Source organism: Schistocerca piceifrons, chromosome 3 (genome assembly GCF_021461385.2).
Source record: "Schistocerca piceifrons isolate TAMUIC-IGC-003096 chromosome 3, iqSchPice1.1, whole genome shotgun sequence".
In the NCBI taxonomy this organism is placed as follows: Eukaryota; Metazoa; Arthropoda; class Insecta; order Orthoptera; family Acrididae; genus Schistocerca; species Schistocerca piceifrons.
The window spans coordinates 579,227,694-579,243,343 of NC_060140.1; positions in this window are offsets into that span (position 1 = coordinate 579,227,694).

Sequence of the window (15,650 nt, forward strand, 5' to 3'; positions counted from 1 at the left end):
GCCTGGCGTCACCTGGAAGAAAAGTGAACATTTTGTCTCTAACAAAAGTTGTTTCTCACGACGTGACCTGTCACCCCTAGACATTTGTCGCAAAGACTTTGAAACACAGCGTGTCCCAGGAGAAATGGTCAGTATTCAGGGATATGACAGTAACGCTCATTTCAAGCAAGAGACTTCATACGGGGGTTTGCTCTATAACAAATGATTACCAAGATTGAACACAAGTAATGTAATCGTAAATTTGTTTCTTGGCTAATGACATACACGAATGTATCTTACCCAACAACATCTTTAATTTACATTAATTGTGTTCTATCTCGGAAACCATTCGTAATAGGGCATACAAAACTCTTTGCTTCAAATGTATGTCTCTGTCGTATCCCTGAATACTGAATATTCTTCCTGTGATGTCCCGTATAGTTGTGGAATTTTGGAACACGTATTATGTTCGAGTATAATGACTTTTCTGGAGACTAGAAATCTATTCTGTAGGAATCACCACGGGTTTCGAAAAAAAAAAAAAAGATCGTGTGAAACCCAGCTCCTGCTATTCCTCCACGAGACTCAGAGGGTCATAGAGACGGGTACCCAGGTAAATGCCGCGTTTCTTGACTTCCGCAAGGCGTTCGATACAGTTCCCCACACTCGTTTAATGAACAAAGTAAGAGCATATGGACTATCAGACCAATTGTGTAAATGTGATTGAATTGAAGAGTTCCTATATATATATATATATATATATATATATATATATATATATGACTTTGTGGGTAACACCGGAAGTTAACTGAGGCTTTTTGCGGATGATGCTGTAGTATATGGAGAGGTTGTAACAATGGAAAATTGTACTGAAATGCAGGAGGATCTGCAACGAATTGACGCATGGTGCAGGGAATGGCAATGTAATAACATAATCTCAATGTAGACAACTGTAATGTGCTGCGAATACACTGAAAGAAAGATCCTTTATCATTTAGCTACAATATGGAAGATCAGCAACTGGAAGCAGTTAATTCCATAAATTATCTGGGAGTATGCATTAGGAGTGATTTAAAATGGAATAGCCCTATAAAATTAATCGTCGGTAAAGCAGATGCCAGACTGAGATTCATTGGAAGAATCCTAAGCAAATGCAGTCCGAAAATAAAGGAAGTAGGTTACAGTACACTTGTTCGCCCACTTCTTGAATACTGCTGAGCAGTGTGGTATCCGTACCAGATAGGGTTGATAGAAGAGACAGAGAAGATCCAACGGAGGGCAGCGCGCTTCGTTACAGGATCATTTAGTAATCGCGAAAGCGTTACGGAGATGATAGATAATCTCCAGTGGAAGACTTTGTAAGAGAGACGCTCAGTAGCTCGGTACGGGCTTTTGTTGAAGTTTCGAGAGCATACCTTCACCGAGGAGTCAAGCAGTATATTGCTTCCTCCTATGTATATCTCGCGAAGAGACCATGAGGATAAAATCAGAGAGATTAGAGCCCACACAGAGGCATACCGACAATTTTTCTTTCCACGAACAATACGAGTCTGGAACAGAAGAGAGAATCGATAGAGGTACTCAAGATACCCTCCGCCACACGCTGTCAGGTGGCTTGCGGACTATTGATGTAGATGTAGATGTAGATGTAGGTATTACTATTAACAGTCTTACATTTTTTACCTATAGATTACTTACTGTAGCTCATCAACGCTTTTTTTCTCATTCAGTGTTGCAAATTTTAGAATCATGTGAAGATAGCAGTGACTTTTGGTCATCTCCAGGAAAAATACAGCTGATCGCGATAAAATTCGACACACGTGGTAACTTTCTACGAAGAAAGTAAGTCTTCTTCTTCCTGAAACGTTTCTGCTTATGCAGACTTTTCACAGTCTATCGTTCAGGCACTTGTTACACATGTTTCTGAGACGCATTCCATCAAATTCATCTACTTTCTGTAAATCAGACATGCTTTTCATTCAGTATTACACAATCTGCAAGCTGCTGCCAACTAATACCCCTCCTTCTCCTTCTCCTCCCACTCCCTGCCCCACCAACCAGCAGCGGTTGAAGGATTGCAGCGGTTAGTACCTGATCGAAGAAAGAGAAGACGGCTGATGGAGAAGTCTTTTGGTAGGTTGAGCTTTGTGGAAATTGTCATCCTCATTGACTAAGAAACTAACCTACTAATATTACTGTGTTAGTGTCAAGTTAATAACAATGGATGAATCGGCACCGCAACGCATTTAATTAGATGCAACCAGTGATCTTGAATGGGTTGCTCTTGAGGCTGCATTTAGAAGTCAAATGTGTACAGGTGTGAGAGATAATAGGGTTGGGTTAAAGGACCAAGACATCTTTTGGAAGCCTGTTTTCACGTTTTTAAGAAAAAGGATCGTCTAGTTAACAAACTTCTTCAACCAAGTTTTCATTAGCCTGCAAGTGTCTCTTGGCCAAGCCAGGAGAAGAAAAACAAACGTGGCTAAATAAAAGAAAGTTCTTAAGCAATCTGCAATTAGTGATGATGCTTTTTGACTAATGTCATTGGTAAGCTGATAAACAAACTTGGAACTTTTGAAGAAAGAGATGCCGGTTGAGACTGGAAAGAAACAGTGCAACTGTATGTTAATGTAAACGAAAGTAAGTGTTCTTTTGCAGGACTTTATGCAAAATTGCCCGAAGTGACGTCAGATAAACAAGCAATAATCAACGTCCAGTCAAAGGACAATGCAGAATTTAAGTGACCAATTTTAGCCGTATTGTATCCTGTAAATAAGACTACCTTCCATGTGTTCAAATGGCTCTGAGCACTTAGGGACTTAACTTCTGAAGTCATCAGTCCCCTAGAACTTAGAACTACTTAAACCGAACTAACCTAAGGACATCACACACATCCATGCCCGAGGCAGGATTCGAACCTGCAACCGTAGCGGTCGCGCGGATCCAGACTGTAGCGCCTAGAACCGCTCGGCCATCCCCGCCGGCTGTCATATGTCCAAATATATTCCTTATGCAAACAACTTAGCTTCTGCCGACATATTGTTCGAGCCAGAAATGGAGCATATTTTTCAAAAGCAGAATGAAAACCCAGCAGTAAATACACTCCTGGAAATGGAAAAAAGAACACATTGACACCGGTGTGTCAGACCCACCATACTTGCTCCGGACACTGCGAGAGGGCTGTACAAGCAATGATCACACGCACGGCACAGCGGGCACACCAGGAACCGCGGTGTTGGCCGTCGAATGGCGCTAGCTGCGCAGCATTTGTGCACCGCCGCCGTCAGTGTCAGCCAGTTTGCCGTGGCATACGGAGCTCCATCGCAGTCTTTAACACTGGTAGCATGCCGCGACAGCGTGGACGTGATCCGTATGTGCAGTTGACGGACTTTGAGCGAGGGCGTATAGTGGGCATGCGGGAGGCCGGGTGGACGTACCGCCGAATTGCTCAACACGTGGGGCGTGAGGTCTCCACAGTACATCGATGTTGTCGCCAGTGGTCGGCGGAAGGTGGACGTGCCCGTCGACCAGGGACCGGACCGCAGCGACGCACGGATGCACGCCAAGACCGTAGGATCCTACGCAGTGCCGTAGAGGACCGCACCGCCACTTCCCAGCAAATTAGGGACACTGTTGCTCCTGGGGTATCGGCGAGGACCATTCGCAACCGTCTCCATGAAGCTGGGCTACGGTCCCGCACACCGTTAGGCCGTCTTCCGCTCACGCCCCAACATCATGCAGCCCGCCTCCAGTGGTGTCGCGACAGGTGTGAATGGAGGGACGAATGGAGACGTGTCGTCTTCAGCGATGAGAGTCGCTTCTGCCTTGGTGCCAATGATGGTCGTATGCGTGTTTGGCGCCGTGCAGGTAGGCGCCACAATCAGGACTGCATTCGACCGAGGCACACAGGGCCAACACCTGGCATCATGGTGTGGGGAGCGATCTCCTACACTGGCCGTACACCACTGGTGATCGTCGAGGGGACACTGAATAGTGCACGGTTCATCCAAACCGTCATCGAACCCATCGTTCTACCATTCCTAGACCGGCAAGGGAACTTTCTGTTCCAACAGGACAATGCACCTCCGCATGTATCCCGTGCCACCCAACGTGCTCTAGAAGGTGTAAGTCAACTACCCTGGCCAGCAAGATCTCCGGATCTGTCCCCCATTGAGCATGTTTGGGACTGGATGAAGCGTCGTCTCACGCGGTCTGCACGTCCAACACGAACGCTGGTCCAACTGAGGCGCCAGGTGGAAATGGCATGGCAAGCCGTTCCACAGGACTACATCCAGCATCTCTACGATCGTCTCCATGGGAGAATAGCATCCTGCATTGTTGCGAAAGGTGGATATACACTGTACTAGTGCCGACATTGTGCATGCTCTGTTGCCTGTGTCTATGTGCCTGTGGTTCTGTCAGTGTGATCATGTGATGTATCTGACCCCAAGGAATGTGTCAATAAAGTTTCCCCTTCCTGGGACAATGAATTCACGGTGTTCTTATTTCAATTTCCAGGAGTGTATTTAATACATCCAGTATTCTGATTATAAATGGATGACTGTGGGAGATAAGAGAGATAAGCAAGAAATTCGAGTTGTACCAGTGCGTGTCACAACGTACGATTAAGTGAAACATTTAAAAAACTCATTCATCAAAAGCTATAGGGTACTTCGCGTTCACCTACAATCATGAATTTTGGCAAGAAGCAATTTTTTTACACCACAAGTAAAGGAAAAATTCGTAAATTGTTAGTTTACACTAATTGTATCAAAGGAATGTATATTCAATAATTTTATCTTGGAACTCTTCCATTTGGTCCGTGTTTGCATAGAAAAACAACAATATCAGAAATTGAGTCCGCCTTGATGCAAAACACCTTGTTATTCGTTTATTTCTTTATTTTCCCAAACTAGTTTCGGCGACAAGTATCACCATCATCAGTGGGTGAATCTAAAACATGCAGAAAATAGCATGGTTATACAAATAGAATGTATATGTTTTGTCTTTTTCAGCTATCTGTTTCTCTACTCGTCTGTTAACACTGGTTTTTCTCTGCAACTAGTTGGCGCATTGCGAGCTAACATCCCAAAGATGTTCTGGCACACATGCGGTTCCTCTTCTTCGAAATGTCTTGGCTCAAACTCTTGTAGGGTTGAACCGCATGTATCGCATTTGGTTAAATTGTCTGGCTGATGGCAAATTTGCGAAACTGTATGAACTTAATAAGACATATAATAACAGTAAAAATAGTAATATCGGGAACTGAATTAACGACCTTCAAATGATGTAGGCCACACAGCTGCGATTTGGTTAGAATAATGTTTATTCAGAAAGCATACTAATAGCGAAAGTGGTCGTACTTAGAGTTACTGTTACACTCGAGCGCATATCCATTTGACCCAGTTCCAGCATTCACAATCTCATCACGAAACACAATACTCCACCTCGATATTTACACGAAAAGTTAGAGTTCACTCCAGGCGCGCGGCTGCCCACCGCTCAGACACTAAGTCCCGCGATACCATACAAAGCGAAATTTTCTAAGTCGTTTCACTTCCTAGCTACCTAAAGACCGACCGTCCGCTTTCGCGTCTCCACCAGCACTGCCCCTCTGCCCGTCTCCGGCCGCGTCCCCCGCGTGCCGAACATCCTCGCTCGACTGACTAGAGCAGTTCCCCTTCCTGAAGCCATCCATCTAATTGGCTAAAGCTTATTCTACATTATTTTACATTTTAACATATTTAAATAATCAAAGATGGACTATTTTAAATAAAGTAACAATAATATCCATTACATAATAAACGTTAACTTCATTTACATAAAACCAATACAATTTCCTTCTTAGCTTTGAATTCCACTGCCAGTTGCCTTGCACCAATGTGCTTTCTGATAAATAAATAAAGAACACAAGTAATTATTATGCACTGAACTTTACAACAAAGATTACATTACCTAATGATTCAATAAAGTGGCATGCTGTCATCGTTCAAAGCGTTTTGTGTGGAAGAAATGATGATCTGATGCTTAACTGAAAATCTTCGTTAAGATCGACCAGAGCTTTCAGATTTTAGCATTCAGGTCTTTGTTACAGAACTTGTTAATATCACTTTAACAGTAAATCCTAAACTATTATAGATATGATCAATATTCACGTTTTATTGGTATCAACATGAAAATTTATGGAGATCGGCAGATTAAAATTACCGTGGCTTTATTGCCTGCACTACTAGAGAATTAAATAGTTTTCGTAAATATTTCCCTTTATGGCCCATCTTAGGTCCGCTATATTTAACACTGCTACGTCTCCTTGGCCACAAAAACCTTCTGCTGGGTTTCCCTATGACGTAGGTTCTCGTCTGTCTCACTCGCACACTACAGCACTTAGGCCTCAATAGACAATAGATGCCTGTGAGTTTCCCCATCTCGTGGCGAATCTGTGCCCTTTGTGGCATCCGGTCCTGGACGACAGGGTTCGTTTCACAATTCCAGAAGGCTGACTCTTTCGGCCATATACTTAAACGAGAGCGAAATGCTCGTTAACTCACAGCATCATGTTCAAATTTATGTCACATGTTAAGATATATGGTCCCTTGACAGCGTAAAAAATTTAAGCGTCTAAGTTAATACGATGAAAAGACTCAGCCATTTACGGCACATATCGTGAAACTCGCAGACACACTCTTCAAAACCTCTAATGTGCTTCCCGTTGACTTACAGTCATGAAATTCGGCAAGAAGCAGGGTTCCACAGTGCAACTAATTAAAAAACCCGAAACTTGTTAAACTGTAATTATGTCACATACAAAATATCTTTTTGTCATTTGAACATATATACTGAGGGGACAAGTCATGGGATAGCTCATAATATCGTGTCCGGCGTAGTGCAGCATCTCGACGTGACACGGAAATGCCCTAAAGAAATATTGAGCCATGCTGCCACTACAGCGGACCACAATCGTGAAAGTGTTGAGGGTGTATGGTTTGCGCACGAACTGACGTCTCGCTTATGTCCCATAAATGTTCGATGGTATTCGTGTCGGGCGATCTGGGCGGCCATATCATTCGCTCGAATTGTCCAGAACGTTCTTCAAACCAGTAGTGAACAACTGTGACCCACTGACATAGCAAATCGTTGTTTGGGAACATGAAGTCTATGAAAGGCTGCAGATTGTCTCTAAGTAGCCGGACATAAACATTTACAGTCAATTATCGGTTCAGTTTGACTAGAGGACCAAGTCCATCCTATGTAAACACAGCGTACACGATTATGGAGCGACCACCAGCACGTACAGTGTCTTTCTGATAACTTGGGTCCACGTATTCGTGGGATCTGCGCCACACTCACACACTGCCATCTGCTAGTACCAACTGAAATTGGGCCTCATCTGGCCATGCCGCAGTTTCCCAGTCGTCTACGCTCCAACCGATATGGTCACGAGCCCAAGGGTGGCGCCGCAGGCGATGTCGTATTATTAGCAAAGGCACTCGATTAGGACGTCTGCTGCCATAGCCCATTAAAGCCATATTTCGCTGCACTGTCATAAAGGATGCCTTCGTCGTACGTCTCGCATTGATTTTTGTGGTTATTTCAAGCAGTGTTGCTTGTCTGTTAACACAGAGAACTCTACGCAAACGCCGCTACTCCTGGTCGTTAAGTGAAGGCCGCCGGTCACTGCGTTGTCCGTGGTGAGAGATAACGCCTAAAATTTTCAATTCTCTGCATACTCCTGATACTGTGGGTCTCGGAACACTGAATTCCGTAACGATTTCCAACTATCACTCTGGGTTCAGAATGTGTTAATTCCAGTCGTGCGGTCATAATCACGTCGGAAATAAAAAAAAAATGGTTCAAATGGCTCTGAGCACTATGGGACTTAACTTCTGAGGTCATCAGTCCCCTAGAACGTAGAACTACTTAAACCGAACTAACCTAAGGACACCACACACATCCATGCCCGAGGCAGGATTCGAACCTACGACCGTAGCGGTCGCGCGGTTCCAGACTGTAGCGCCTATAACCGCTCGGCCGCTCTGGCCGGCGTCGATAATCAAATCAGACCAAACGTAAAAGGCGTAATTCTAAGATAGGGAAAGATAACGATAAAGGCGAAGACAACGATTTAGGGCTAAATGATTTGTTTTATGAATGTGAGACAAAAGAATGTGTGAATGTTAATACAATGCAAGATTCGATGTGCCAAATGGAGGCTGAGGTGGAGCTGAATTTGGTGGAGTTAGATGGTATATAAAATCCTAAAGAGGTTCTAACCAGCGGTAACGATTATAGTGATGAAGGTGATGATGTTTCAGGTGATACTGTGATGTCGAAAGTTGTTAAGGAGGTTGATAATGGTGGCATAGCATTAGTCTCGTCAGCTGTTGAAGAATTTGTGTGTATATCGGCGGATATTGGTGAATTATTTTTGAAGGAAGGTAGTAATGATGTTTTATGTGCAGAAGTTACGAAAGTTGAAGCTGTCGGTATTGGTGCTTCAGAGGAACGAATCTGTGCATATCTTTATACTAATGGAAGTGAACCCGAAAGTGGGGATGGATCTGTGGATCTTGAATGTTTGTTTGAGAATGAATGTGGATCTGAATTTGATGTGCGATCTGAAATTAATGTGGCGCAGGAGCGTGTAGGAGAGGAAAAGGTATTATGCTCAGGTTTAAATCAAAACGCAGCGGAATTCAATGGTACTGTTGATTCTGAAATTGCACGACGCTGTAGCTATAATTTATATGACGTAACGGCAAAGGAAGATGAAACTATGAACGGTTCACATATTGCTGATTTGTCGACGGAGGTAAATGAGGTTTCGTGTAGCGAGTTGTGTAATTTATCAGTGGCTGTTGAAAGTGAAGTTCGTGAAGGTGTTCGTAATGACGTGGAAGTAAAAAGTAATGCTTTATTTCATGATAATGATGTTGTAGCTACTAATGTCGATAACTTTAAGGGAGAACACAGTGAGTTTGATTCTAAAATAGAAAATGATATTTGGACAGAATAGTATCTTAAGGAGGAATGTGATTTTGCTGTAACTGATTGGCGATGGTACGGTAAAACATTACAATCGTTATTGCCTCGTCTGTGGACTCAAGAGAAGTTCAAGATAGCGAGAGATCTAGAAGGGAGAGAAAATGAAAGTGGGACGAAAGAAGCATTTAATGAATTATTATGGGACTAATAAGTAATTGAGGGGTGGATCGAACAGGATATGTGTAGTTTAGAGATGGAAGAGAAGAGACGAGACGTAGAGAATGATTTACTGAGGTAACAGTGTTTAGAGCGAAAAGAAATGATTAATGTTCAGCCTGTCATTGAAATTAAATGACGGGAAAGTAGTCGCACTACTCGATTCTGGAAGTAATGTGTCGGCAGTGTCGGAAGATTCTGTACATAGGATAAAGAATAAGACATTAGCATTACTACCTGTAAACAGTGTAAAAATTAAAATGGCAGTTCTTGGCATAAGTAAGCCGATAAGGTAAGAAGTGGTCTTCGAATTCAAGTGAGAGGAGAATCATTTTAGTATAGGTGCTGGGAACAGATTTCTTATGTAAAAATAAATCTTTGCTGCACTGCGTGAGTAGGTGCTTGGATTTTGAAACTGAGGGTGAAAAAAGGAAAGTAAAATTGAAGAATTTTTGACGGGGGACAACCAGATTGCGCACACCATAATTTCACATGGTTGCGGTGAAGAGAACGATATGTGTGACAAGATACAGGAAACGGTAGAAGCAGTCGAGGGTATATCGGAGGTAGAGAAAAATGAGTTATGTGAATTGTTGTGCCGTTATGAGGACATACTTTCTGATCGTCCCAGTAAAGTACTAGACTTCGAATACTACATTAAAGTGAAGCCACACGAGCCGATTAAGCGCAAGTCTTTTGTAATTCCTATTGCTGATCGGGAAGCTGCCAGGGCCAGGTTAAGGTGTTAGAATGGGATATTATAGAGCAGTGTAGGAGCGATTATTCTAATCCTATTGTAATTGTAAAGAAAAAAGACAAACCGGCTAGAATCGTGTTAGACACGCTTAAGATAAGGTAATTGTGAGAGAACTCGACCAGCCTAGTAATATGGAGGAACTGTTGCAAAACTTCGGGAACGGAAAATTGATGTCTAGTGTCGACTTGACCTCGGGATTTTGGCAAATCCCATTGGCAGAAGAAAACAGACATTACACAGCTTTCTTATTAGAAGGACGAAGCTACCGGTTTCAGGTTGCACCGTTCGGCCTCACGATTTCAGTGGCAGTATTTGTGAGAGCGATAAGTCATGTCTTAGGAGGACTTTTAATGAGAAAGTTGGTGATCTATGCGGACGACATTTTAATAGCGACGGAATCCTGGTACGAACAATGTAAATTGCTAGAGGAAGTGCTTCTGGCCTTAAGACGAGGAGGAATGACGTTAAATATTGCCAAATGCGAATTTGTCTGAGTGGAAATTCAGTTTCTAGGACACACCTGAAAACTGAGGGAATTCTACCGAGTACTGAGAAACTAAAATCAATCATAAACTGTAAAAGGCCAACCAACAGAAAGCAATTAAAATCATACCTTGGTTTATGTGGATTTTATTGAAAATTCTTGAGGGATGGATAAAAGAATAACCAAAATTTATGTAAATTATTAAAGAAAAACGCATGATGGAAATGGACCGAGGAATGTGAAAAGGAATTTCAGAACATAAAAGCTAAACTGTGTGCGAGCAAGATGCTCTATTATCCCGACATGACACTTCCGTTCCGTTTGTCGTCGGTCAGTTCAGATTATGGGATAGGCTCCGAAATCTTCTAAGAAAAACAAATCGACGGGAAGACAGAACATCGGAGAGTGGCCTTCGCCAGCCGCAGGCTCAACAAACACGAACGCGGATACAGCATATCAGAGAAGGAGCTGCTTGCAATCGTGTATGGATTCAAAAAGTTCCGTTTGTATTTGGAAGGTAGAGAGGTAACAGTGCTATCCGACCATAAGGCCCTTAGCTTTCTGCAAGACTGTAGAATACTAAACGACCGTTTGATGCATTAGGCAATGTTGCTGCGGCAATTTAGTTACCAGATGCTGTCCTATACATATACCGGTGATTGTCCTTCGGCAGCCAAGTAAAAAAACAACAGCATTTGATAATAACGTCGCCATAGTCCACGTTTCCGCATTTATCGCACGCACGTCGAAAAGACACGAATGCCGCATTCATCCCTGCCTACATGTCGGTGCTTATATACCCACATCGGAATCTCACTATGTTGTATACACACTGCAGAAACGCCCTCATATGCGTGGTGGATGGATGGAGAGGGTTTTAAGGGCACACGACGGCAAGGTCTTCAGCGCCCGCTCAGTAACAGATTGAGACGGGTATCAAGAAGAGACTCAGAACAATAAGATAAAACAGAACGTAAGACACAGGAAACAAGCTTGGAAAAATATGTGCCTACCCACACCGAAGCGTCGGACGAAGCAGGCAGCCAGCAGTAAAACATGGACAACCCAGGAAGAAAGTGGTAGAGGGAGCTAAAAAAATATAGCAGATGGAAGTGGCTGGCTGACCGCAAGGAAAAAAGGGAGGAGCCAGCCACTTTGCAATACACTAAAACCTCCAGCCTAAAAGTTTAGGTCAGAGTCCAGACACATCACAAAACTTTAAAACCCTAGACACACACGTCTCATCATTAGCTAAAACACAGGGAGATCCCCATCAACTTGTGCTTCTGCCCTTGCATCACGGTATAAAATACAGTTTGTTAAAATGTGGCGGACAGAGACGTGCACACCACAAGCATTACAAAACGGGGGATCCTCCCGCCGTAATAGAAAGCTATGTGTGAGAGGACAGTGCCCAATACGAAGACGCGTGAGGGTCACTTCTTCCCGCCTGAGCACCCGGCAGGAGGTACGCCACGGCCGTGCTGTTGACTTCACCACCCGCAGTTTATTGGCCGTCACCGCCATCCATTCTTCCTCCCACAACTCCATGCACTTCTTGTGGAGTGCAAAAAAGATTGTAGGGGAATAGGACACTGGACCACATCCTGCTCTCTGCGGGCCTCCTTGGCAGCCCGATCGGCCTGTTCATTGCCCCATATTCCTACGTGACCAGGCACCCAGCAGAAGGACATCTCCTTACTCCGCCGTTGGAGCAAGTACAGTTGGTCGTATATCAGCTGGACCATCTCCTCAGTTGGGTACAGGTTCTGATATGATTGTAAGGCACTAAGAGAATCGGAGCAGAGGAGAAATCGATTGCCCCGAACATAGGGAAACGATTTATGTCTCTTATATTTTCCTGTTGAATTTGGCCAATTTTTTATTTGACGATCGCTGCAAAGATTTCGGGTATAAAAACATAAAATGATGCGAAATTTCATCAAAAAAATAAAAGGACATCATGCCACAAATTTCTACCTCAGCGGCCATCGAAAAGTGTCAGCGTTGTACCTCCCTTGTTGTCGTCTGCATAAAAATGCTAATCTGGACAATGCAAACGTAATCAACTTATCGGACGCCTGTTTTGTAAGCCACGGCGCGACGGCTTAACATTAATTGTACGAGTGGGCGCGTGTTGTTTAGCGCCTGCCGGCTAGGCCGCCCGCGACGCAGCCCAGCGGCAGCCGCCCGCCTAAGCGCAGTTTTGTGCGGTATTTACGCGCCGGCCCAGCCCGGTGGCGGGCGTAAACGCGACCTGCCCGCCGCCGTCGCCTCATTCGCCGCCCTCGCGCGCAATTCCGACTCACCTCCTGATCCCAGCAGAAAAGTATTCGTCTCTATTCCGTTTTCAGCACCCTCCGAGGAAACATTCTCCGCGAAATAGTAATGCATTTCCGCCGCAGGAAGTTCCGTTATATCTGTATTGTTACTGAGGCAGCTACTGCGCGGGACATTTAGCGTGGTTAAGGTGGCGATATTTTACTCGGGATTGCCGCCGTGGAGAGAGAGAAAGGCTCGGGGAAGGGCGACCGAGGAAAAGAAGGAGCCGGGAGAAGACGATGGAAGGGATCGCGCAGTGGCGGCGGCGCAGGGAGACTTAGCGCTCCCAAAACTCCAATACCGCTCGGCACCCCCACCTCGCCTACACCACCCCCACCCTCTCCACCCCGCACCCTCCACCCCCACCCCACACCACTCTCTCTCGCGCCGAGACCTTCGAACCAATTCCACAATCCATTTTGCCGGCGGCGCCGCACCTGCCCGACTCCCGGATAATCTTTTCCTATTTTAGCCCCAACAGTAAACCACTTTTATTTGACGTTTAGTGCGAATATTGCTAACAAAAGAGGTGATGACGGTGGAAGGGGAGGGACCGAGATTTTCCGGGGATCCTCGGACGGGAGGAGCGGGGAGTGTAACAAGCGAGGCGATGCGCTGCAAGTCTGCGGGCTCGCGTGGAAGCCGGGGAACAAGCGCGAAGGAAAGGGCGCCGTCAGCCGGAGAGGGCCCAAAGATTTACTGCATAACTTCGATTTGAGGTAAACTAAGGGCGAGAGGAAAGTTTCGTCTCATTGTCTGCGCCGTTGCCCGGAATTGGTAGGCAGCCCGCACTACGACGCTGCATATATTTCGCGAGGACCTCGCCTTTCTCAGACGAAACTTCCGACTTTGGAAATTCTAGTCTGCTTATCGACCATTCTCATTTCAAGGTAAGCGCTGCTAACTTGTCGGTTGTTCGTTAAATCACAGCCAACAACTCAGCACATTCAGCAATTACCGAGTACTACTACGTGATGTTAATTTACCTTGTTCACTTTGTTCCTGCAGTCATTATGAAAAAAAAAATCACTTTAAAAGCTAACACTGAATTCTAAATCGACGAAAGCATTTAAATATCACGATACGAGTGTGAATTTGTTCTCGATAGCTCATTCTAAAGTTGTTTCTTGAGATTGTGTGTTACGCTTAAGGTTGTGAGGGGAGCGCTTGAGACGACTTCAAACCGTGACTTACATATATTATGCCAGGTCAAGTAACTTTTACTGATTGCAGTGCTACACGTCACAATGACACAGGTACGTGACACTATTTTTCAACATACCAAATCTGTAAAAAAGTGGTCGGAGCGGCCTAGCGATCGTTCAGTTCCTTGGCGATAGAAATCCTCTCTTTTGGTCACGGAGCCATTCGAGAACCGCTATATGAACATTATTGTAGTTGGAAACCTTTTCCGCTACAGAGGTTTTTTCATCTTGCTGAAAAGATGGAAATCGCATGGGGCAAGAGATTCTTTCCTTCCAGATAAGCATCACCCGCGTCTATGTGGCTTCGGTAAAATTGTTGGCACCAGTTCACTACGGCTGGAGGTGACATTGCGTTTGGTCCGTATATCGCCAAAAGTTCACGGCGAATCTGAGTGCAGTTCAGACGTTTTGCCCCAGGAGTCGTACTGTCCCGTGTACTTCAACTCTGGAGTGCGTTTCCACATGCCGCACCGTTTCACTTCACATTATGATACACCTGAAACTCTCTGGCGGATTAAAATTTTGTGAAGGACCGAGACTCAAACTCGGAATTTTGACCCTTCGCTGGCAAGTGCTCTATCAATTGGACAGTGTTATGCATCACTAGACCAAGCTCCCCAAAATGTCGTGAGCGAAATATTCGAGCGTAAAGTTTCCATTCCCTTAAAAATTTATTTATTGTTGAATTTTCATTTTCACTATTTTTTTGTACTGATGAACGGTTGTTATTTTTTCACTTAGTAGTGGAACCTCAACGTAATTAAATTCTAAAAAACACAGAAAATAATAACAAAACTGCCCGTTAACCTACTTCTGCTTTGTTGCCACATGTGAGCTTTCGTTATACATCAACAGACTAAAAGATATAAAAGACCTTTGGTGTCATTATGTATAACCGAACATTGAATTAGAGCTAATGTAACAACAAAGTATTAGTACGCCACATGACTTTCACAGTCTGAAACAACTTGATGACTTCATTGTATTGGAAACGAAGCCTAAGTAAATAGCTAATTATGTTTTGTAAGCTAAACGTTGTTGAAATGCATGCTGACAGCAACAAAACTGCAGCTATTGTAGCATGGACGTGTTCAATTACCTCTCGTACATGGGTATCATAAATATCATTTTCTCCAACTTCTAGTCCACGACAATAAGGAACTAATTCAGGGAGTTTATTATTTTGCAAAGCGTTATTCACTTTTCAACTTTATATCCTCAACGTAAAAAAAATGGTTCAAATGTCTCTGAACACTATGGGACTTAACTGCTGTGGTCATCAGTCCTCTAGAACTTAGAACTACTTAAACCTAACTAACCTAAGGACATCACACACATCCATGCCCGAGGCAGGATTCGAACCTGCGACCGTAGCGGTCGCGCGGTTCCAGACTGTAGCGCCTAGAACCACTCGGCCACCACGGCCGGCGTCTGTAAAAAGAACGTTTTACATACAACCACCCCATACAGTTCGTATAACCTACTAACCTTTCTTTTGTTTGATGTTGTCACTCTTTTTCCGTTTTGTACCATTGAGCAAAACAACACACAATACTATAAAAATTTGTCAAATTCTTTCCTAACATTGTACTCTCCTTCTTTTTCACACTTTTTCAGGGGCAGAGGTAATGTCGGAACTCTTTACCTTCTTTGAAGACTTTGCTCAAGACATTTTCCTAGTCTCCCTGTTTTTCTTTCCGTGCCT